General features: G+C 38.6%; 1 protein-coding gene and 1 long non-coding RNA gene across 8 annotated transcripts in view; both read left to right on the top strand.

The window, feature by feature from the left end:
• LOC102877918 overlaps positions 1 to 9,682 on the top strand; it is a 21,523-nt gene extending 11,841 nt beyond the window's left edge. For all 3 annotated transcript variants that reach the window (XR_003048344.1, XR_003048342.1, XR_003048343.1), the window contains exons 4-6: positions 3,596 to 3,686; positions 6,907 to 6,997; positions 8,144 to 9,682. This is a non-coding gene — a long non-coding RNA (uncharacterized LOC102877918). The remainder of the gene's footprint in view (positions 1 to 3,595; positions 3,687 to 6,906; positions 6,998 to 8,143) is intronic.
• Positions 9,683 to 18,585: 8,903 nt separating this feature from the next.
• Positions 18,586 to 24,540, top strand: part of KDM4C (lysine demethylase 4C) — a 336,400-nt gene continuing 330,445 nt past the window's right edge. The window contains exon 1 of one of the 5 annotated variants that reach the window (XM_025051416.1): positions 18,586 to 18,607. The gene's annotated coding sequence lies outside the window, so the exon portion shown is untranslated. The other 4 variants (XM_015594513.2, XM_025051418.1, XM_006918364.3 and 1 more) reach the window with 4 other exon arrangements.

Raw genomic sequence — 24,540 nt, 5'->3', positions numbered from 1 at the left:
ACAGAGAGTAATCCATTTTTTCTTCATATGCTTTATCTCCATTCCCTTTTGTGAATTTGTATCTTTGAATCCTCCCCTTTTCTGTCATTGTTGTCTCAATTTGTTCCTATGTATGCTGAACGTTCATTACTATCTTGTTATAACAATTCTCTTATTATTATTTAAGCTCATAATTCCCTGTTCTTAGTAAGGGTTGCTCTCCTCTGCTTCTATTTGCCTGATCGTCACCTTACTCTTAATTATGCATTTTTTCGTCCTTTATTTTTAGGTGAACTGACCTCTTTCAGTATTTCCTGTAGTGCATGCCTCGTAGTGGAGAATTCCCTTAATTTTTGTATGTCTGAAAAAGTCTTTATTTTTCCTTCATATCTAAAGGAGAGCTTTACTGGATATATTATTCTCGGCTGGTAGTACCTTTCACTTAATAGTTTGAATATTTGATTTCACTACTTTCTGGCTTGTAAGGTTTGTGCTGAGAAGTCCAACGATAATCTAATGGGTTTTCCTTTATAAGTTACCATCATCTCTCCTGGCTGCCCTGAGAATTCTATCTTTGTCATTGATTTTTGATCATTTTAATACAATGTGTCTTGGCGAAGGCCTTTTTGGGTTGAGATAATTGGGTGTTCTATTGACTTCTTGAATTCCAAGCTCTAGCTCATTCCTTAGATTTGTGAAATTCTCATCAGCTATTTATCTGAAAATGTTTTCTAGTCCCTGCTCCTTTTCCTCCCCTTCGAGAATGCCTATTATTCTTATGTTTCCTCTCCTGATGGTATCAGCTAGTTCTTGTATATCTCTTTCATTATTTTTCATTTTTCTTTTTCTCTCTTCTCCTGATTTATTTCTAGATTTCTGTCTTCGATATCACTGATCCTTTTCTCCATTTGGTCAACTCTATTTCCCAAGCCTGCTATTTCAGTTTTCAGTTCTTGCAGTGTGTTTGTTCTTTATCTCCAGAAGGTCTATTCGGTCCTTTTTGGGGGTTTCATTTTCCTTGCTAAAGAACTCATTCTGCTCATCTAGTTGTTTTTTCAGTTCCTGAAATTGTTGATATGACTCATTTCAGATCTCACTGAGTTTTTCCAGAAGTACCATCCTGAATTCTCTCTTTTTTAAGTCATATATTTCTATGTCGGTAAGCTTATTTTCTAGAGATTTTTCTCTTTCTTTCTGAGATGCCTTGTCACCTTGGTTATTCATAGTGTTTAATGGACTGTTTCTCTGACTGGGCATTATGGAAGTGTATTCTGATTGTTTTTCCAGAAAGAAGATTTATTATATAATGGTCCCTAGCCTGTTGCAAAGAAGGTGTTTTTCTTTTGGTTTCCAGTAGGTGGCATCTAAGCCTCTTGGATCTCTGCTTTATATACAGTCTTAATAATGTCTTTTTCTTTTCTTCTAGATGTTTAATCATGCTCGCTACCCTCAATCTCAATTCCTGTTTGGTGTTAGCGACAGTTTTGGTAGCATTTGTTCAGATTCCCCTGAGGCTCCATGGCATTCTGTCTCGGAGGGTATAGAGGGAGGGGCGCTATGGGTTGGGGAATGGGGGCTGTGGCTCAGCCTTCGTTTTGCAGCCACGGCTGGTAAAAATCAACTGTCGCTTCTCTGTTGTCCTTGTTTCTCTGCCTCCTGCCCTGATGATTGGGCTCTGCCACTGGCTGCGTGGATCTCGCAGTACTCCCAGTCAGGGCTGTTCAGGGAACTCACCACACCTCCCCCTCCTCTTACAGGGAGCTCCAGCGGCTGAGAAAGTCAGCTTCTTTGTTTCTCCCAGTCCACTGCCCGACACCGGGGGTTCTGACCTGTGGTAGCTCTTATGAGCAGATCCCATGCTCAGACGTGCTGGTGTGCAGTTTGGGTGTTTTTTGTTGAGTTTTAGATGTTCAGCTTATTGTTGTTTCAAGGGGAGAGATCCAGGAACATCTCTCACTCTGCCATGTTTCTGGCGTCGCTCCTGTTTTCCTGAAGTACAACTGGGTTTGATAGAGGCTCAGCTCTCCAAAGTTATGTATCATTTGAGGTTCATTCAGGATACAGAAACCACACTCTCTGTTCCAAGTTTTTTCTCCTCAAAATGCATTCCTTTCAAAAAATAATAAATCTGTTGAAGTCTGAATAATAAATACATTAATAAAATGTAGGTGCCAGTGACTCAGAAGCGAGAGCACAAAATTTGAAAGTGTCAGGAAACTGCAGACTGGATTAAGTCCTGACTACTGAAGAATGGCCGTAGGGATGTGGAACTTCTGGCCAATTTAATGCAGACTGTCATCCCCAACTTGATCACTGGCCAATGGGGAATCTTAATCTAAGAACTCTCAGAGACCTCCCAGTAGCTGTTGACTCCAGGAGTTAACAGCCTCCATGGAGACAACAGAATAAGATCAACTTTCTGAACCTGATCTGATTTCCTTTAGCCTCATTCTATTCCCAGAGTATAGCAACTGCTCTTAATTTAAATGTATCTGCATTGCCTAGGATAAATTGAAAGTATTTGTAGAAGTAGGATATCAAATGTTTCTAAAACGAGCTCTTGATTGAAGATATAAAAGGTTAGGAGCTAGAGTTGTAGGCATAATGCTTAGTGCAGGTGTCCTTGCATGTATCCATACAGGCCACATAGACAAGGCTTAACCTCAGCTGATCTAAGACTGGGTAAAATGCCCGCAAATCCTCTGAGAGAAAGGAAAGCTTGTGAGGAACTACTACAAGGCAACTTCTCACCCTCCTCTTTATCTTCCCTGGAAGCTGTTATGAGACAATTTCTCATTGGCTCCTGGATTCTAGTGAGATGTAAGGGTTTCTGCCTCGAAACTCTTCTTCCCCACACTTTGGAGTATAACTGTATGATATAAAACTGCTTAGCGTGAAATACTCAAACAGCTTAGTATGAAATTGGCCCCTCAGAATCAGAGCTTTCCATTTCCTGTGTTGCATTGTTATCTGACTTTTTTTGTTTTGAGACACAGGGAGCTGGCACCTTTGCTGATCTTGCCATTGCTGTCTATGTATGTAAGAAACTGTCTGATGTAAAAAGGGTTCCTGGTTTTTTTGCCAACTGCATCTCTCGGCCTTGCCTGATAGCAAAGACAAATGCTCTGCACCCACCCAAGGCCCATAAGTATGGCCTCCTTCCTTCTCCCAACTCAGTTTAAATACTAGTTAAATTTGAGTAAATTATGTCAGAAAAGTGATCAAAACTAGATTTTTATTTTTATTGTTACATATATTTTTGTGTTTGAAAGTAAGACATGCTCATGATAACTTTGTAACAGACTAATTCTAGTTTCAAATTGTTGAAGCTCACTGGTTCCTGTCTAGAGAGTAATCTAAGATATCTTATTGTTGATTTTTCTTTTTTGATGGGGTCTCTGGGATTTTTGTTGTTTTTTAATCTCGATTTTTCATTCGTTAACCAGTGAACAGCCTTTGAGGGGAGGAGGGCAAATGGATCCCACATTCCACTTCCCAGATCTAGTTTAGAAAACGTAGTCCCTCCCTGATGCTCTTAGGGAAGAGTACTGCAAGTGCCTCATTTAATGACATATGCTCCTTTTTGAAAGTTGCCTTTTTCTTCCACGCTTGATAGGTCCAGTGTTTGATGAAACTCATGAAAGTGCATGGAACCCAACTTGCCCTCTTCTCTAGAATGCAATGCATATGTGATTGCGACTTTTAAGGTAATTTGTTTGCCAGTTCTTTCTTTCTTTGAAGTTAATGTCTAACTCTTTGTATATACATAAAGCAAAATATTTCACCTTTTGAGATACACCAGATGAAGTGAGTTCATAATTTAAAAAGTTTTTCCGTGTCAAAAAAAGTAGATGTAGCAACCATTGTATATTTCCTATATATATGAACATTCATGTATACATTTATATGTATAGGTATATTAATTAAAATTCTGGAAGAACACACAGAAAATACTAATGGTGGTGAGGTAGTTGATTGGTGAGGTTGGGTACATGTAACAAGCGTGAAGTTCAGAGGAGACAACCAGACTGGACATTGTTCATGTATATCATTTTATATTTTTAATATTTTACTGTATTAACATGATAATACCTGTTCAATGCTAAACCTAAAACTAAAATATATTATATTACTTTTATAATTTGACAAATGTATTTCTTTTCTTAGAAAGGTTTGAGAATGATTTCTTTATGATGGTTCATCTAAATATGTTTGTAGAATTCTGTTCAAGTTAATTTGGAAGGTATCAGACCAATTTATAACAAGTACAAATGTGAACATGGGTCTTAACTGAATACTTTGATCATTGGTTCAGACATAAAGCTTTGAAATAAATACATTTGACTGAATTACAGACCCAAAAATAGCTTATCCTGTGGGCTAGGACAGAGTGAGGGAGGGGAAGAATGGTAGGTGACAAGGTAATAGACTCAATGGAGTGGCCCCTTGCTTATGGCCTGTTGGAGTGAGAAGCAGGTCCTTTGAAGCACCAACTTCTTACTACGAAGTCCTCCTACACTACAGCCTCTTCCTTCTGTCTAAACTCTGTGGATATTAGCCTCTCTCCCAAGAAGGAATAGGAGCCTGCACAGTGTGGGTTATAATTTCCATTTGCAGATAAAATATATGACTTCAGTGTGGCATGATTTTTTTTACTCTCTGTAGAATTCAGCCAATGAAACAGTTTTCTCACCAATTGCTTCATGCAGCAACTTCCGTATTTCGAACATGTGGTCATCTTTTAACCACTCTTCTATTCTATGTCAACCAAGTCATCAGGGAAGAAGATCATTTGAGGAGTGTAGAAATTCAAGGTCTTTGGATTGGGTACTAGTCAGAGGTCACATTGAAGAGAGCACTAAACACATCCCAAACATGTGAGGGGTGATCCTGGTGGTATCAGGAGAAGACACCCTGAGGCTATGCCTTATAGTTATGAGTGACCCAAAAGCTCATGGAGACTGTGATTAGTCCAAGGTTGCTGTTTATTTATAAAACTTAATTTTTCAGATGAGAGGGACAAGGTTAGGGTTTTCACTCTTCCCTCTTTACTCTTCCCTCTGCCCCTCATCATCCTCCAGTTGCTGGCTACTATTTGTTGAGCACTTACTAGATAGCAGGTACTGTGCTAAGCACTCAACTTATCTGTCTTATTAAATCATCACAAGCCTCTATTATCATGATCCCTATTTTTCAGCGAAGGAAACTAAAGCTCATAGAAGCTCTGTGTGATCAAGTTTCTACAATTCACAAGGAGTAGGACTTGAATTTGAACCCGATTCTGTATGACATCAAGTCTGTTCCCTTTACCACTCTGCTCTACTACAAAAAATTACAAAGGAATGCCAAAAGAGCTCATAATTTGACAAGGAATTTGAGGGAGGCCCAGGTAAGACATAATTATGAGGCGGGGCTTCCATTTGACTCATGTTGGCAGTTAAGGCCTAGGGCAGGTTTATAGTAATGGCTTAAAAGCTATATATTGAAATGATAGGCATTAGTGCCAGTAGCCTGAGGAATTGGTATGTTCATCTCTGTGAGTTCAGTGGTTATATTGTAATGCAAAACCAGAGAGAAACCCAGAACAGAGACTCAACAGAAGCAGGACACCAAGGTCAAATGGAGAAATCCTTCAGTTGTATTGACAAATGTTTGGTCCCTGTGCAGATTTAAATGATGTCTTTCTTTCCTCTTTTTAAAATTAAATTAAATTTTTATTTTAAAATTATAGTTGACATACAATATTACATTAGTTTCAGGTGTACAGCATAGTGATTAGACATTTATACATCTTATGAAGTAATCACTAGGATAAGGCTAGTAACCATCTGTCATTATATGTAGCTATTACCATAGTATTGACTATATTCCCTATGCCATATATGTGATTTTCCTCTCTTTCTAAAGGCATTTTTAGGTCTGAGAACTTAAGATCAGCTCACAGGTAGCCCCATTCCAGTCAGCCTGAGTTCCACCATATCTCTTCCTCCAACTTCTATGTCTGTGTTGATGCTGTGCCTGGATGTCTATTTTCCTGCCTTCTAGTCTATTACAATTCTCCTAGCCTACATTAAACATACATAAAATATTTCTTAAAAATACAATAATTCATTTTCAAAAATAAAAACAGTAACAAATGCTATCTCTTCCACATGTAATCTTTAGAGTTAAACAGACCTGGGTTCAATCCCAGATTTTGTTGCTTCCTACCTGGAAACTCGTCCAGGTTACTTATCCTCCCCAAGACTAAGTTACCTCCTCTGAAATATGGGCATTGTAATAAACAGCAAACAGGGTCGTAGTGATATTAATTTAAATCATACATCTAGTTCAATACTTGTCATACAGTTAGTCCCCAATATATGTTACTTTCTTCCCTTTTCACTACTCATCTCAGAATGAGATGATCCTCTCCTTTATGTCTGATGAAACTTTACTTCATAGGCATGTCTCACTTTCTATCTGTACTAAGGTATTTCTGCAGCTGTCTTATTCTCCCTATAAGACTATCTTTAAGGAGAGAGAGTTGTTTGAAATTCATGATCCACTCTCTCTCTACTCCCATACAGCCAACTCCCTCACCCCCCATTTACACACGTTCTTTATACAAAGTATGTTCTTATTAAATACTTGTTTAAAACATGATTAAAATAAAAGTAGGAAGCAAAGAAAAAAATGAAGAGATAAAGACTGTTGCATTAAAAAAATTTATTGAAGTCATCAAAATGACTCAGAAAGATTCCCAACTCATATCTGCCTTTCATGTACTCCTCTCCCCCAAATTGTGATGATACCATATAGCATGTAGCTGTTTTTTTTTTTGTTTTTTTTTGTTTTTTTTTAAAGAAAGTAAAAAACACTGCAGAAATGGATATGGCTATTTGAATTGCAGTGGTTGGTATTTATTCACTCCTTTTCTTTCCACAGAAACCCTCATAGGTACTTGGCTGTTCTAATTTGGCTACCTGGCAACAAGGATCTGTAATATCTTAACTACCACCTACAAAGAGGAAATCAGGTAGAAGGTTCCACCCTCTGTATCAACTGGCTAGGCTCCAGTACTGCAAAGAACCCTAATTAATTTGCAACCTAGAAAATCCTGTCTAAAATCTGCCATCTAGTGTGGACTTTGTAAAATTACATACATATTCCTGGAAAGAAATCCCGTGGTTCCCACTAGGGCTTTCCTCATGGGCATTAGATTTGAAAATTTTAAATTATCAAACAAAATTATCCAAAGTGCATTATATTTAGTTTCCCATTTGGTTTTAATCAAAGTTAGATATATATAGAAAGAGATAGATCAGGGGTCCCCAAACCCTGGGCCACAGACTGGTACCCGTCCGTGGCCTGTTAGAAACCGGACCGCACAATAGGAGGTAAGTGGCTGATGAGCCAGCGAAGCTTCATCAGTATTTGCAGCCGCTCCCCAGCACTAGCATCGCCGTCTCAGCTCCACCTCAGATCATCAGGCATTAGATTCTCATGGGAGCACAGGTCCCTGGTGCCAAAAAGGTTGGGGACCACTGAATGCTAGCTAGCTAGCTAGGTAGATATAAATATACTGATATGCAAAAGAGAGCTTTTGATCAGCATGGTAAGGTGATATTAGAAACCTTTAAATATATAAAAACTATATCATAATTAATTTATATAATTGGTAATAAAAACAAAGACATTCCCCTTGTTTAACTTATTATTATAAATGTCATTCCTGATAGGAGGGGGTGAATAGAAAAGTATCATTTGCTGGGCACAGTCTATGTGCCAAACTTTTTACCTACTTTAATCTCATTTAAACCTCATCTTTCAGTCTTTGAGGTAAAATATTACAACCCCTATTTTACAGATAACAAAATTGAGACCTAAAAGGTGAAGTAATTTGATTTATATCACGGGTGATTAGTGAAAGCTCCCGGATTTTCACCCATGTCTGTCAACTCCAAAGCTCATGCTCTTTCATTTACTCCATAATTACCTACTGTGCTTTTTAAAATGCTGGAAATAGTGTACAAACCTTCACTATGTGGTGATAATCCCCTTTTTCATTTCTGATATTGGTAATTTGAGTGTTCTTTCTTTTGTTTTCTTTTTCCATCTTGCTAGAAGTTTATCTGTGTTTATAAAATATTGTGACTTTTTCTTGCTTGCATTCTTTCTCTAGTTCTTCTTGTGAGCTTATTCTGATAATGCCATATTGTGAGCAACCTTATAGAGAGACCCATATGGCAGGGAACTGAGGATGGCCTATGGCAAGCAGCCAGGGAGGAACTGCCCGCAACCGAACAGCCTGGGAATAACTGAATCCTTCCAACAGTGAGTGAACTTGGAAGCAGATCCTTTTTCAGTTAAGCCCTCAGATGAGATCACAGCCCTGGATGACCTTTGACTACCGTCTTGAGAGAGACCCTGAAGCACATAATCTAGCTAAGTCATGATGAGATTCCTCACCCACAGAAACTATGAGATAATAAATGTGTGTTGTTTATAATCCACTAATCTGGGGGGTATTTTGTTACACAGTAATAGATAACTAATACATCCACTTTATACCTGTTAATTTTCTTTGTTCTGAACCCTACTTTTAAATTAACTACTCTAGCTTCCTTTTTATTAGTGTTTACTTTTTTCTCCCACTCTTTAAATTTCAACCTACCTATATCATTATATTTGAAATGAGTTTCTAGTGACAGAATATAGTTATTTTTTAATCCATTTTGATATATTCTTTAATTAGTATGTTTAAGTATATGATTATTGATATTTAAATTTCAATTTCCTATCATTTTATTATATGTCCTCTGTTTATTTTCTATGTTTTTCATTCTTCTCATATCCCTTTATTACCATCTTTTGGGAAATGAGAATATTTTTGGTATTCCATTTTAATTTATTGATTGCATTTTTAGCTGTCTCTTTGCACAGTTTTATGTAGTGGTTGGTTGCACCAGAGATTATGATGTACACACTTAACTTTTCACAGTTTGCTTAGAATCAATATTTTATCATTGCAAATGGCCTGCCATTTAGGTCCCTTTACTTTTACTCCTTTATATTGTAATTGTTTTTGCATAGTATACCTACACACACTGAAAACTCAATAAGAAATGTTATAATTTTTGCTTTCAACCATCAAACATTTTAAAGAATCAAGAGAAAAAAGAATATTCTGTATTATTTACCCAGATATTCACACTTCATGTTATTCTTCCTTCCTTTCTAATGTTCCTTGTTTCTGTCTGATGTTATTTCCCTTATGTTTAAACTTCCTTTCACATTTTGTAGAGCAGGTTTTTTGCAACAAATTCTTAGTTTCCTTTTACCTGAGTGTGTCTTTATTTCATTTCTTTCCTGAAACATAGTTTCATTAGATATAGAATTCTGAGTTGAACATCTATTACTGCATGAAATGACCAATAATATTAACATTTTTTTTTCTAAACTCAACCCTACATTTTTAATTGTATGAAGCATGAAACTACCATACAAACTTCCATATTATGGAGTATCATGGGGATTTAATTTTTTTCTTATTACCAAAGTAATATGTGTGGAATTCAGAGCTTTTGAAAAATAGAGAAAAGCACACATTTAAAATGAGACTTAAATCTCTGTAATCCTAACACACAAAAAGGACCCACTGTTAAAATTTTGTTCTTTGTAAATATGTACACCTTTTAAATAAAGCTAGAAATATATTATAGATATTGTTTTGTTACTTTTTCCTTAACATAATGACATATTGGCCAGTGTTTTCTCTGACAATAAATATTATACACTACAGCAAGCTTTTTAATGGCAGCATTGAATCCTATAATTTATTTAGTCAGAATAACATCATGAACATTTAATGTTCTGAAATTTTAGCTATCAAAATAATGGTAGGATAAGGTTTCATACACATAACTGATTCTCACCTCTAATTAAGTCTTTGCAAAAAATGCCTAAAAATAGAATTGCTGGCTTAAAGGCAATGCATATTTTTAAGGATTTTGATTCATATATCAAAATTGCCTTCTAGAAAAGATATTTGGAATGTTAATTGATACATATTATTAGGTAATTTTTCTCTGCTTTTATTTTGAATTCATTTTAAGCATATGGAAAAGTTGCAAGACCAGAACAAAGAACTCCCATAAACTCTTTACTTAGGTTTACCATTTTTGACATATGCTATGTTTGCCTTATCTCTTCCCCCCACCCCTGCACACACGCATGCATACACACACATTCACACATATACGTATCTATTATTTATACTTTTTGAACTATTTGAGGCTGGCTTGAACACATAATGTTTCCTTTCCCCTGAAACTTTAGTGTGTATTTCCTAAGAAAAAGAATATTCTCTTATATAACTATAATACTGATATCTGATTTAGGAAATTTAACATTGATAAAATACTGTTATCTATAGTCTATATTCCAATTTTAGCTACTCTGCAGTCTATATTCCAATTTAATTGTCCTAATAATGTCCATTATAGTGCCTGTCTATCTATTTATAGATCTATTGGTCCAGGACCACATATTGCATTTAGTTGTCATATCTTTTATCCTTTTTTAAATTTGAAATGCTTCTCCAGTCTTTTTCAGTCTTTCATGACATTAGCATTTTTGCAGAATACAAGCCAGTGGTTTTATAGAATGTTCCTCAGTTCGAGCTTGTGTGATATCTTTCAATAGTTTAAATGTTAAGTCTAGGAAAAAAAAAATGAAGTCAAAATAGCATCATAGATATGGCTTTTATCAAGAGAAATTCTTGTAGAAAAAAAAGTGGTGCTGACAAAGGATTACCCAATATGAAAACAAGAGATCAAGAGGACTAACAATACAGCTGCTAGGTAATTAATTCTCTAATCTTAAGTATAGCTAATGAAATTAGGTCGACAGAAATGGTTTGTCGGCAGTAGAGGTTCTTGGCTTTTCAGTGGCATCACTGAGACACTTTGTGTATGCAAAGCCATATCTACCTAATATAAAACTATTACTAGCATCTCAATAATTCAGGGCAAGAGATTGTCAAATATCTATTTACTGAGTTACTGGGTGGCAAGGATTACCTAGAGTTTGCATCTTTAGTCTCATGGTTATTTTATTTTGTTATTTGCTTTTGTTAAATAATGGGAAACTACAACAAGGAAAGTATAAGATTTTCTGCTGCCTGTATGGAATCCACAGCTAATCTTTGTTCACTTGACTTGTAGGGGTGGACCTAGTAGGTTAGAGACTCATTAATATGAAATCCTCTCCAACTCTGACCACGTGAAACAGTAGTTTCACCAGACAACATTATGCTACCTGTAGGGGTGGGGTATGGTGGGGAAGCAGGCTGACCTCTGCAGTCTCAATAGGGACAGTCTTTGGAAAACCCTACTTATTTACCAACAGAAGAACTCAGGATCTAGTTCCACAAGTGACTTCCTTGGAAAACTAGTAGCACCTTAACTTCTGCCAAGCAAGAGATGAATGGAGAAAGAATCTTTAGCAAAAGATCTGGTAAACATTAAGAGGGACGCAGAAAAATGGAAGTAAAGTGAGGTGTCAGTCTCTTCTGCTATAACTGTTGACAAGGAGAAAATTCTGAGATGTTCTAAATTAAACTACATAGGGCAGAGAGAGAATGAGACAGAAATGTTTGTTAATGGATGCTGATCAGTTAACAAAAGACTTCTCACATTCCTGTTTTTCCTGTTGGCATTTCGGATTAATTTCCAGGTGGCTATTTCCGCAGATTATTTTAGCTGGGCACCATCTAACTCCAGGAGTCCCTATTGGTTGTTTACTCTTGGGCTTTCTGGACTGCTGCCCCCAGCCAGTCTACAGGAGTGGACTTTTGTTTACGGGGACTATGCACCTATTCTACAGCTGGCCCTGCTTCACCTTCTCCCACCCCTTGTCTATAGCTAATGGAAACTCTTTTAGACTATCTCTTCCTTCCTACTTCCCCCTACTTGATGTAAAAAACACTTGCAAAACTCTTGCAAAACTCGGGGACAATGGACATATTTTTTCTACCTGGCCATGCTGCTGGTGGTTTGGACTCCATGCCACAAGACAAGTCGTCTTTTTGGCTAGCATTTTTGGTTCAATAAAACCTTACTTAAAAGCAAAAACAAACAAAAAAAGCTTAAATTGTGGAAATTAAAGATCTTTAGTTTAACATCGTGCGGGAATTAGCTCATAGGAAATTGGTAAGTAGACCTAAGTCAGTAAAATAGTGGAAATATTGTGGGTTCAAGTGGAATTTTTCTCTGAACATTAATGTTTGGGAGCAATTAAAGAAAAAAAAAAAACACTTACAATGTAGGAAGACCTTAAGAAAATCCTACAAAACTCTCTTTTTGGTGAAAAAGTGGCTGGGTTAGTGGTTGCAAAAACCCCATTACACTTTCCCACAATGTTAAATTATTTTGGGAAGCTGTGTATGCAGACAAAATTTGTGAAGACATTTCTCTAGATGATAATAAAATTTGATGAGGGATGCTATCCCTTAGATAAGATTTAAATTTTTGATGAAATGTGTCTCTAATGCTTTCAAGAACCTACTTTGTCTGCAGAAGAAGCTGATTCCTTAGGGTCTAAGGCTGTCAGATCCACTAACGGTGCCAGCTGCTCTCTCCCAGAAATTTTAACTGTGCAAGCAGCAGAATTGTTAATGTTCTGGATGGAAAACAATTGTTAGTGCTCTGCATAAGTTTAAATGGTCTACCACAATCCTATTTACCCCAAAAGTCTGCACTTGCAGAGAACTTGAGATTTTGTGTTTGGACCATATCATTTGGAGTTATTGCAGAAATGCCCGCAGTAGAAAGGCCATCTCCCTGTTTCTATTTTACTAAAAATGAGCCCCCTGCCCCAGAGTAAGGCTATGTCTTTTGTTCTTGAGGTAAAGTTAGGCACACAGACAGACCCCAGGTGCCAGTTTGCTCCAGAGGAAGAGATGGAGAGGAAACAGGAGAGCAGTTGGGACCCTGGGAGGGGGCTGCAGATAGTGGCAGGGCAGTGGAGATGTGGAGTAGGGGGTGGAGGGGTGGGCCCACTCTGGCAGAGCATGGCCGCCCGCCCCCCCCAACCCCCGGGGCCTGTTCCTTGCTGGCCTTTAGCCTTTGACACTGCATGCGCTCCTCCCCCAACTTGCTGGTCTCCCACACTGCAGTGGCTTAGGGTGGCAGCTCACGTGATCATGGCCCCACAGAAGGAAAGAATGCCTCAAGGAAGGACTTACTGTTAAAGGATAAGAGTTAAGGAAAATTTAGTCTTTTTAAGGTTCTCAAACTTTTTGGTCTGAGGACCTCCTTAACACTCTTGAAAATTGTCTTTGTGGGTATACCCATTGATATTTATCATATTAGATTTTAAAATACACTAATACACATGCACACGTTCCATTAGTCTTCAGGCAGTGGAGAAACCAATTCTAACCATAGCCTTGGAAAACTCTACTGTGAAAGAGTGAATGAGAGTAAAACGGGCAAATATAGTCTTAGTGTTTTTATAAAAATAGTTTTATTAACCTTTCCGATTCCTGTAAAAAACTATGAGAACTACTGTTCCAAAAAACTCACAGATTACAAACAGGCCTTCACTTCCTTGAACAATTTAGACTAGAGCTCTGTGGACCAGATCAGGATCTAGGCTGCTGGTGCAATCCAGGTAGTAATCTGTGGCATTTACAAGAAGTGCCTGGGATGTTGTCCTTTTCACTTTTTGCTAGCATTTGCCCTTCAGTCTGGAAAGGATTCCTTTCCAAGAAAGAACAGATTACACAGAGTAACTAAACATCAGTTGCTGAGAAGGATAAATTTCAATTTCAAGGAATAAAAACAAATTCTTGAAATGATGTTGGAATATCTACAGAAATTTTGCAAGCTAAGAACTTGCTTGAAGAGAACAACCAATAAAATAGGAAAGTAACTCTTTGATGAAGGAACTGGCTAAAATCCAAAAAAATTAAAAAGTAATCTAAAGGCAGTGGGAAAAAATACTGTTTTGGTGTAAAAAGACTAACAGTACATCAGAGGTCTCCAAAAGAGAGGAAAGTATCTCTTGATTATAAAAGTGATTATGCTAAAGTTTTGAATTGTCTTGTGTAGATCAATTCTGAAGCTGAGGAAAAAAGTAATAGGAAATAAATCGTATTTCCTGAGTTAGACAAGGGAGAGCCAGGGGATCACCGAAGTGAGAAAGAGACAGAGAAGACAGTTCTATCAGTTATCTATTACTGTATAATAAACAAACCCCAAACTTAGTGGCTTAAAGCAGTAGTGATTTACTATTATTTTTTATGATTCTCTGGATTGGGTGACAGTTTATCTGCCATTTTGCCTGAACTGACTCTTGCAGCTGTATTCAGCTGTAAGGTGGTTGGACTGGAATATCAAGGTGGCCTCACTTGCATGTCTGGCAGTTGGTACTGGCTGTCCATTGGGGCCTTAGTTCTTTTATTTGTGACCTATTTGCAGGGCAGCATCATAACAGGGTGAAAGCAGAAGTGGCAGTGTCTCTTAAGACCAGATTTTGGAAGTCACACATCTCTTCTGCTGCATTCTGTTGATAAAAGCAAGTCACAAGATCAGCCCAGATACAAAGGAAATAGATAATTTCTCGATGGGAGAAAGTGCAAAGTCATATTGCATAGGATCATGGGAGGAATTTGTGGCTGTATTTTGTAATTTATCACAACAGGAAATGAAATGGATATGAGAAAGGCCCAAGCTATAGTTCAAGGAGAGAAAGCATTTACAACTTTTAGCTGAGTGATGAAATGTCAATTATGTATAATTGGAAGAGAACCCAAGGAAGGACACATTTTCATTGTAGTCAGTGCAAGGCCCCTAATAAATGTATTATAATAAAGTTTTAAGCTGAAAATTGAACTCATTGATCAGACAATATCTTACTGGAAGAACTTGAGGAGAAAAGATGAGGAGCAGTTAGCAAAGCAAGGGGAATATTAAAACTAGCGAATTCAATGAAATAGAGGTAAACTATAGAATATGAAAATATGAGGTGATGTTTTGTTCTCTATAGGAATGCTCATGAAAATTGGAACTTTGCTTGTAGTATGAAAGAGCTGTTGCTAGAGAGATGAAGGAAGCCTTCTTTCTGTGACAGAAATTAATAGAGGAACAAATAAAAAGAAGGTTGGTAATACTCTAAAAACCAGGGATTGTTAAAGCAACTCCAAGAAGATATTTTGTGGTCTCTTTCCAACTAATACATCAATTTCATTTCTAAGATGCCAGGTGCTTTGTTTCTTATTGTAATCAGAGACTTGATAAAAATAGCGATACACTGTCTAATATTTTCCTCAATGAAGAAATCTTTTAAGTTCATGCCTGAGGGGTAGAAAGGCATAGTACTTCTCAGTGATGAAGGATAGCGTGTGAAATTATAGGTACTCTACGACCATTAACAGAAGAGATCTGCTTAAACTGGAACCCTGATGCATACTAATCAACATCCCCTCAAATTCTTCTTCTTCCACAATAGTTGGCTTGGTTACTCTGGTATAAATCCCAACCCTTCTCAGCACTGCCCATCACAAGCTCACCACTAGAAGCATTTGCACCTCCTCCTGGTCAGTTTGGATCACCTTCCCTACCACCTCATGGGCATAAAGCTTTTCTTTTACACCTTACTCCTGGAGGGCCTCCACCTCAGGCCTAAGAGAAAGCACACCTGACTTCTACCTGAAATAATGGCCATGTTCTATGATTACTAAATCTATAAACACTGACCTCCACCTTTTATCTTTAGTAATATGTTTTTGGTAATTACAAATAATACTGCTCTTAATATAAATATACCATTTATTTCTCGATTCTAGCATTGACTGGGTTGTTTCCAGTTTGGGACTTCACAAGTAATGCTGCTATAAACCTTCTTCTACATGTCTTTGGTGCATAGGTATTTCTATTAGTGTTCATGTTTTTCCACATCATCACCAACATTTGTCATTCTTTTTATTCTTAGCTATTTTGTGGGTGTGTATTGGTATCTCATTGTGGCTTGACTATGTGCTCCATAAGGGCAAGGCCAAATCTGGCCTGTTCATGGCTGTATCGCTATCCGATATCTCTTCATAAAGCAGTACAAATAATAACAATAAATTGTAATAATAAATAATAAAAAGGATTGATTGAAACTATACCCAAGAGTTTTTAACTTCAGCTTAGGTTTGTGGTTTTATTTTTGTTAAAATGAATGTTTAGTTTTTAAAATTGTTTTAAGATTGGATGTCATAAATCATTTCCAGTATTTTTTTTGGTATGAAAAACAAACTACCTCATCAGTTCCCCGGTACTCCTCCCTCCCAAATGCATACATGTACAGGTTTAGGGCAATGGCCCAGGGAGAACTAGAAGCCCTAAGAAAAATATGACATCTCTCTCCAAATCTTAACTTTATTCAAATATTTTGATGGAAAAATTAAATAATTTAACTGGTATGTAGTTTTAGGCATTCTTATATTAAAACAAACAGATATAATGATATCCATACTGATCGAATGAGTATTTAGCTTACACAGGAGGCTTGAGTCACTTCAAAGTCTGTCCCTATACTCTTGGCCACCATACTCTTCTTGGCCATTGTGACTCCTTTAGTGGAAATGACTGAAAAGTTTGTTAATGATGGGGAATTAATGAATTCTTTCAATTGGGTGGAATTATGATTTGATTTTTACTTTAAGAGGATAATTTTGGCCTGCAGTACAGGATGACTTGGAGGGGTAAGGGGTGGATAGAGAATGCATTGGAGGTAGGAAAATCATTAGGCGATTATAATAATCCGGGTGAGAGCTAAATTGATCTGAACTTTAGAACATAGGACACAGAGAAGAACAGGCACCAAGGTTTCTAATTTCATTAGTACTCACTATCATATTCACTGTGACTTTTTAATACATCATCTAAACATCTAGTTATTGGTTGGTGTACATTATACTTGTATAAATAACATATATGTGATAAGGATAAATATAAAGATTAATGAGTATTAGGTATTATTTAATTCCTTATATTTGCAAATACAAATTAACTATATCATATTCAATATATTCAAAATTAACTATATTATTTAGTAGTGTATCAATTTGCTGCATTACACATAAAAAATTTACAAGTATTGTCTCTGAGGTGACAATATAAGCTTTAACATATAAGCTTTAAGGGGAATCTATGTATCCATTATAAGCTTTAAGGGGAATCTGTGTATCCATTATACAGTCTCCACTTTATTGCAATTGAAGTTTTTAATAGGGCCTAAATAATCAACCATGTAACTAAAATGTTAATTTTCATTGCAATTCACAATGTAGAGGTATTTTGATACATTAGAGACACAACACTGTTCCTGACTTTTTATTCAGATGTACAAGGTTCATAGTCTAATACAGCATATGGCTTCCTAAGGTTTCTAATAGTTGTTTGACATACTTCTTAATCTCTACACTTCAGTTTTGCATATCTGTAGCAAGGAGAGAATAATATCTATTCATTGAATGAGTACAAGGATTAATATTGCTAATATATGTGAAGTTCTTAAAACAATGTCAAGCTCACAGTAAGTCTTAAAGAAATGTTATATATTGTTTTAGCACATCTAGTTGACTTGAAGGTCGGGATCCTTACAGTATATACATTTGAAAAATTCCCAGTTGAGTGAACATGTGAAACAAGTTTCAGACATGTATGTGGGTAGTACAGCTTTAATCTTGCTTATAATTTAATAAAGTGTGGTGGTCCAATAATCAAGGACGTGGAAAGTGAATCCGTTGAGATATTTTAAAAAGCAGAAATCAGAGGACTGTAATAGAAAACCCAGAATATTAGACAGCCCAAGTGTGCTCAGTAGTGTAACGATCTACCCAATATTTCTTAGAGGAAAAGACGTTAGGGGAAACGCCACAAGAGACCCAGCTGCGAAATCTGACTAGTTTAAAAAAAAAAAAAAAAGTTCAGCTTTGCAAAACATCTGGTGCTCAGCCATCTGTTTTTGGCAGTACAAAGCCTTAAGGTCTGTATGGTTCCTTTCGACACCTTGGAAAGCGGAATTACAACGCAGAAGCAACAAGTGTGGCAAGCTAATTTGAGTACGTTCTCAGTGGTCCGGAGGCACCTGCACTTCCTGTTAACTACATTCAGGACAAACTGCTTTCATCCCGTTTTGGGAAGACCGCCTTCCCCAGCCTGGATTCCTATTGGGGGCCACACTCGGATGTCTCCAGCTCAAGAGCACACCTGTGTAGGGCGGGATGTACTTCGCGAAGGTGCCTGAAATACAGGAATTTCGCTCCCCTAGGCTAACGACACACGGCTTCTTGCTTGAGTTACTTGTTAAAAGGTTGGCAGGTGGACATCCTTCGCTCACTCGGGAATTCCCACTATGGTTGGGACCCTCAGATGCCCCGGCGGTAACACGCTGTCATTGCTGCCCCGCAGCGAGCACCGACGTTCTTGCTGGGCTCTACTGGGCATTCCGAGGCCCCACCCATAGCAACGTCACTCTGATAGTCGCGCGCCGGCGGCCGCCATAGGCCCGCGTCCGGGCACAGGACGACGTGTGGCGCGTGGACTCCATCAGGTTCAGTCCTGCGGGAACTCGATCGGCGCTTCCGGGCAAGGTTCTATGCACCTGTTCCTTCTTTTTGCTCAGGTGTCTTCTCGTTCTGGGAAAAAGTGGACATGATCATCCTTAGAGAACAATAGGCACGTCAGCTAACCTAGGTTAAAAACAGTGCGGAAGATTAAGCCCAAAGTAAGAAGGTGCCTGGCACCTTTAAGCTGTTTGCAAGTTCACGTGACCCACTAAGTGCCGGGTCCCTGGCGGTCACGTGACGGCGCGCGCGCCCTCGTGAAGGGAGAGCCGGCTGGCGCTGTGCGCGCGCCCTCGCCGCTGCCTCCCATCCCCTCGACGGGAGGGTGAGGAGCGGCGGAGGGATCGGCGTCCGGGGCCGGGTGCGCGTGCGCACGGAACAGCTGTCACCCCAGTGCGGAACTAGTCTTCCAAATTTCCCAAATCTCCCTGGGTCAGAGGCCCCCGTCTTCCTTCTCAGGGTTGTGTCCTCGCCCCACCCGCGCGCCAGGTAACCGCTTTTCCGGAGTCCGGGGGATGGAGGCTGTGGGGGGAGGGGCCCGGGCGGTCTTCCCGGCAGTGCCCCACTTCGCGCGGGGCAGCGGGGGGTGCCCGCGTCGGAGGAAGCGGAGACGCGGGACCCGAGACGCTCGTTCTGCGGCCGCTGCGACTGTCATGCTGGAAGGAGAGCGGCCGGCCATGGTCGCAGGGGAGGGAGGCGGGAGCCAGTGACAGCCGGCTCCGGCCCTCACCGGGGTTGGGTGCCCGCGCTCGCCGTTTTCCCGGGGGCCGGAGTCGGGGTCGTGCTCACTGGAGCAGAGGAGCGTGCGGGTGGTCCAGGGATGCTGATTCCTATCCTTTCCCCTTCCAGCTGGGTCTGTAGCGGACTCGGGGAGGCAGGGCCTGCTGCGCCCCTGGGGGCCATCTCTTCCCTGGACTGTCACCACTGCGGAGGGTGGGGGATTCCTCTCCAGAACACTCGGTCGCAGGCAGCCAGTCTCTTCGGAATTCGTTCTCAGTACCCGTGGCTGTCCTTCTGGTTTTTCCGGCATGGAGCCATCTCTTCCTGCAGTGCCCGACGCCACGATGCGGCGTAGACAGTGGGTGCTTAATAAATATGAGTTGGCTCAGGTCGCGTGGAATGCCAAGGACGTGGTGTGCCGTGGGGTGGATAAGTGGAGGAGGGAGCCAGGCAGGCTGGGGCTCCGGGCTCGAGCTTGAGTTTTTCCTCGGGGCTCAGCCAATGAAACCGGCAGGACTCGATTCGGATGCCTGTCGGGTGAACTCCGACCGATCTCCCCCCAGAGCTGCACAGTGCACTTCTGCACCGGCTGGCTTCGGTTGTGGGCGATTTCTGGGTGGGGTTTTGTTTGGTTCCTCCTCCGGGAGAAGGGAGGGCAAACTTTTTTTAGCACTTGGTAAATTACCACGCGAGGTGATTTATCAAGCACTGCTTCGGAAATGTAGGTTAGAAGTTGCAGTTGGTACATCTTATCTTGGCGAAAGTTTCCGGTAGGCTCTGTCCACCAAACTTTGCCCTACTTCACCCACTTGAATTTGTAGTATTTTTTGTTTTTAACCTCGGGAAACTTGCCTTCATTGTTTCTATGGCAACGGCTATTATTCTATCTTCGAAATGCTGTGATTGAAAATTAGTGGCTTTGATTCTTAAAGGTCCATTTTACTTCGTAGCACTCGGTTCTCCTTCAAGATCGTTACTCAAATTCTACCTTGCTGGTCCTCTCCCATTCCCCCTGCTTTGTTTTGGAATGTATTGCCTGGGGATTCGTTTTTTTTAGGCCCTCTTTCTCCCAACTTAATGTGTTATGAAAAGTTTGCACAAAATCTTTACAGCACCCCACGAACATGGTAATACGATGCAATTTAAATCCGAGATGTGTTTCACATTAACAGACTTTAATCGGTTGCTTTTCTAAAGTTAAGCATATGTTTTAAACGTTGCGCGTACACAAATGCTCTTTAAAAAGTCCATTAACCATTCCATGAAAATTAATTTTTTAATAAGATGAACAGGCACTTAATTTTTCTAAAAAGTTTTTTAGATTTAGATTTCTAGTTAAGGATTAAAATGTGATATATTGGGTTTTCTTCAGGACACCTTCTAAATCACCCAGGGCTAGGTTAGATTAGTTTTTTTCTAAGGTTCCTTTTCTCATTGTTTTGTTATTAACTCTTGACTTTTCTCCCCTACTAGAATATTAGGGCTTTGAGGGCAGGTTCTGTACGTTTTTTTTTTCTTTATTGTATTTCCAACAATTTACCACAGTGCTTGAGGCGCACAATATATGTTGTCTTTTTAAATAACAGCTTTATTGAGATATAATTCACATACCATACAGCCCATCCGTTTAAAGTGTGCAATTCAATGGTATATGCAACCATTACCACAGTTAATTTTAGAACATTTTTATCACGTCAAAGAGAAAACCTGTTCCCATTAGCAGTTTTGTCAGTTTCTCTCCAACTCCTTTCCCCTCCAGGATTAGGCAGTTTGCTTTCTTTTTAAATAGATTTGCTTATTCTGGACATTTCATATAAACCGAATCACATAATTATGTCTTTTGTGACCAGATTCTTTCACATAGTATAATGTTGTCAGGGTTCATTCATGTTATCACATATTATTAGTATTTCATTCCTTTTTTATGGCTGAATAATATTTCATCATATAGATATATCACATTTATCTATCAGTTGATGTGTTTGGGTTGTTCCCACTTTTTGACTATTATGAATAATGCTGCTATGAACATTCATTAACTAGTTTTTGTGTGGGTGTATGTTTTCTCTACTCTTGGGTAAATAACTAGGATGGAATTGCTGGGTTAAACACTTCCTCCTGAATGAATGAATGAATGAATGAATAAGGAGGGAGAAGTTAGTCTTGAGGGATACTCTCTCTAGGCCTTTGAGAGGCCTATAGATCCTTTTCTGCCCCACTACCAAGTCCTTTTCTCTAGAGGCCAGAATTCTCTGTGTGGGTCTTTGTCTTTCGGATAGTACTGTGTTTGTCTTGTCTGGATATCATTAAGATCATCTCTTTCTGTTTGCACAGCCTTTCTTTATACAGTTAGTGATTATTCCCTCGTATTTACTCATTATATATTATTGATATGGTGATAAAACAGGTGTATTCCGTACTATCATTAAAATCAGTGTCTACTGCAGGTCTTTTCATCTTAAAATTTGTTTCTTTTCATTAAATGGGAATATCTAATGCTCTTCTCCCCACCCCCATTTCTAATATGAATTTCTTGGGAGTTATGCCATAGTTAAAGTCACTGTATTTTCTTTATCCCTACCAGTCTAGATGGGATTGTGGAGCTTTTTATATTTTAGTATAAATTTGAAATATTGGATTATTGTCTTTTCATTCCCTCCAACCCCCAAAGATTCCATCTTTGCCCTTACCCTCCCTGCCCTTTGGGAGAAGATGTTGGTAATCTAAATCACTTGTAGGGGAAAGGAGTAGGTCCATTTAAGCAATGGGAGCAATCCCTTTAAGGAACCTATCCACCCTGCTTCTCCTTCCTGTCCTGCCTTCATTCTTTCCCTGAGGATCAAGTCCTAACTCTCAGCTCTTAGTAAATCTAGCCAATCTCCTCCTTTCTAACAAACTCATTTTTTCTCCCCAGTTCTGTGGCTGGGTTGGGCTTGATACCCTGCTCATATTCTTGTTCCCTCTGCCTAGACTGCTACCTCTACCTGTGCTGCTTTGGTTAATTTCACCTCATCCTTCAGAAAGCTGTTATCACTTCGTTAGTCTTTCTTTGATCCTGTATATTTGTCATAACAGCATTCTGTAATCTTCATAGTCTTAAACAATTACACTACTTGTTATGTATCATGCTTTGCTCTTCACCCCCATATATGTACAGAAAAAGGTCCACACAAAATAATGAAAGTGGTTAGTTACTTCTTGGTGATGGAATTACAGGCAATTCGTCTCTTTCATGTATATCTGAATTGTATCAGTATGACCTTTGTGAGCAGGGAAAAAAGAAAATTCATGTTTATAGGAAAATCTGGAAACAGAATTTAGAAGAAAAAGAAAAATCATCAGTAATAAGCATTTTCATTTTTGTAAATTTATTTCTAACTTCTTCTGTTTCTGTTAATAACCTAGATGAGATTTTTCTATACCTTCAATGTCAAGCTTTTATTACATTTTGATTCTTTCTTCTATCTAGGGACTTCTAGGGAATGGTGAGGATACTTACATTGGTTGCCAAGAGATGGAATTTCTGTTATTGAAATTAAGCTAATTCTTAGGGAACAGAATCTGGCATCTATTATTTGGGTATGAGAACTAGTATGTGCTCAATAACTCATCTCCATTTTTTCCCTGATAAATATCCTTACTAGTACATCTCATAGTAATACAGAGTTTTTCTTTGGAATATTGCTTGTTATTTGCATTATTTATCTTATTTTTGATGGGTGGTTTATTCTGCTGAGTAGTTGGTACATTTCTTCAAATGTTAAGTGTGGTGCGTACAGCAGTGAACACAGTAGACAAGTGATTCCCTATGATTTCATGAAAGAGGATTATATTTAATGTGAATATTTAGTTACACTTTTGCTCTATATTTTCAGATATACAGTGGCTTTAGCTACTATGGTATTTATGGTATTTATGCTGCTCTAGAGAATCTTTAAAACTTATTTTAGATTCTTTTGGGTTTGTATTATACTATACTTTTGACAGATATTTAGGGAGCAGAATAATGTGTCATCAAAACCCTTTTGGTGATGACTTCCTTTTTTATATCTTCATTCAGTTCCAGTTATTAATTTGGCATCTCTACCATTTAACTGTATCAAGTAAATGTTACAGTTTGGCATCTCTACCATTTAACTGTAACTGTAACAGCTTTCTTCTCAGCTCTGCTTCTCTGGGATTTTTCATGCATCTCATCCATTTCATTGCTGATTCTAGAGTTATCCCAGATACCCCATGGTTCCTCAGTCCTCATACCCAAACCATCACCAATTATTGTCACTTCTGCTTCCTAAATATGTATCAGATCAATCCTGTAGTGTCCACCTGGCATCATCTCAGTATCTACTGCAGACTTCCTATCTTTGCTCCACTCAGTGAGCTTTTAAAATGCAAATCAGATCATTCTCATTGCCCTGAGGACATTTAAAATTCCTGCATTATCTTCTACCCAAATTCCTCTCAAGCCTTTTCTAGATGGTCTACTTTTCCCTCTCTGCCCACTAGCTTGTGTTTTCTTCAAATTATAGGCCCTTGCTGAAGAGCTATTTGCTGCCAGGCAGACTTTTCCTTCCACTTTCTTCCTTTCTATACATCTTTCTAGTCTCTGCTTGAATGTACTTCCTCAGAATCCTGACCTGTCATCATTCCCACCTCTTGGCCAATCCTAATCAGCTTCCATAATAATAATCTATCTTAATTTCCTAAAAATTTCCTTCTATAACACTTAGCAGTTATTAATCTTATGTTTATGTGATTATTCAATTGTTTGTTGCTAAACTGTAAGAATTCTAAACTGTAAGGGATCAAGTATTTTTTTCACTTATGTCACACCAGCACACCATTGTCTCACCAGCACTACATTATAGCTGCCCAAATTTCTTGTACAGACTCATGACTTTTACATATATGAAAAAATTAAGGAAATTAAAATCAAGGCACACAATAAGAAATATGTTTTACCCATCTTGATCAAACACACATGCATATATAAAACTGAAACAAAAATTTCACAAAGCAATACTTTGCCAGCTGTGCTCTACTGTGATAATTTCTGTTTCGTTCTATATCACATATACAAATGGGGTAGGACTGCAGTCTGCAGTTTGAACAGCACAGCCCCTAGGCAATACAAGGAAAATGCTTCACTTCCCTTAGCCCCTCCCCCCTTTTTTGAAACACAATTGCTATTTCTCAGTCTTTTCTGATGGAAAGTACAAGTATAGTTTTAAATACCACCT

This window comes from Pteropus alecto, unplaced genomic scaffold, assembly GCF_000325575.1.
Source record: "Pteropus alecto unplaced genomic scaffold, ASM32557v1 scaffold95, whole genome shotgun sequence".
Lineage (NCBI taxonomy): Eukaryota > Metazoa > Chordata > Mammalia > Chiroptera > Pteropodidae > Pteropus > Pteropus alecto.
The sequence above is the reverse complement of the archived record's forward strand: the minus strand, read 5'-3'. Positions and strand labels throughout refer to the sequence as shown.